Here is a 1379-nt window from a genome sequence, read left to right as displayed (position 1 = left end):
CATTAAACTCCCCCTTTCCACGGTCTTCACTTGGTCAGTTTGATATTTATATAGACCGTGAAGTGTGGCGTGGATTGCTAATATATTATATACAATTTCTCATTTTAACTAATTTAATGTTATATCAAAAATAAAAATATTTTTGACAAAGATATTTGTTCGTATCTTGGCTTGACAGATAAAAATTAAGTCTAATAATGCTAAAAGGCCCATTAACAAAGATGGATTTTACAATAAGTCTGACCTTTTTGAAGAGGTTGGACACCAGTTCTAAGGGCATTTGGGCCTCAACAAAGGTGGATTTCACGATAAGTCTGACCTTTTTGAAGAGGTTAGACACCAGTTTCAAAGGTACTTGAAGTAGATAAATTGTTTCTTAAAATCTCTACTTCATCTAGAAGACGAATTTTAACAAATTTTCAAGAAAAAAGAGAACGTTTATCTATCAGAAAAGATAAGATTACTCTAACAAAGGTGATTAGTAATTTTACTATAAATATACTGGCGCCCAAGGTATAACTCATGTTCTAATCTACAAAAAACTTGCTTAAAGTCATTGCTAACTTAAGCATTGGAGTCTCTTGTAGGTACCACCTCTCATCTCCTCACGAGGAATTCGGACAGGCGGCACCTTGGTATCAAAGAGGTCGGACGCTGCCATACTAAGGGATCTAGACCTCATGTTCAGGTCCAAATCAACGTTTCAGGTAACTTTCGGAACAATATTATTAAACTGTTTGACAAGCCAGTATTCGACAAGTTTAGACTTCGATCATTGCCAAGTGCAAAAAATATTGCATTGTCGATCAACTTCCAATTACAGATTAGAATCAACTTTGGATTGGAGCCAATTTCGTACTCAGTTATGTACTTTCTGTTAATCGATTGACGCAAATGGGAAAGTCGAAGAGACAGGCTCGACGAAGGTCAGAAGTGTAAATCGATTGACGCGAATGCAAAAGTCGACTCGACGGGGTCAGCAGTGTCAGAATCGATGCATATGAAGAGAAAACACTCACACTCACTCACATTCCCAACGACTTTCTGAGTCAGTGTCAGTCAAGAGTCTTTTTCTTTGAAGGGTTCCTTCCATGTCTTTCAATTTTACTCTACCATTTTGTACTTTCTTTTCATGTAATTTACCTTCTTTACAATGTCGTTTTGTTTCCTTTAAATTCAACAACTTTTATCCTTTTCAGTCTTTATATTTTAATTTGTCTTTTATTTTTCCAAATATTTTACTTTTTGTAATTTGATTTGACTTTTATTCAAGTCATTAAGTTTTATTGTTCATTTTGAATTTCTATAAAGTTTAGTTCCTTCTTCTTCGTCATTATCAAAGGCATGAATTTTGATGCAAATAAAACTGGTACTCACAA

The sequence above is a fragment of the Arachis duranensis genome, chromosome 1 (assembly GCF_000817695.3).
Source record: "Arachis duranensis cultivar V14167 chromosome 1, aradu.V14167.gnm2.J7QH, whole genome shotgun sequence".
Taxonomy (NCBI): domain Eukaryota; kingdom Viridiplantae; phylum Streptophyta; class Magnoliopsida; order Fabales; family Fabaceae; genus Arachis; species Arachis duranensis.
Note: the sequence above shows the minus strand (reverse complement) of the source record.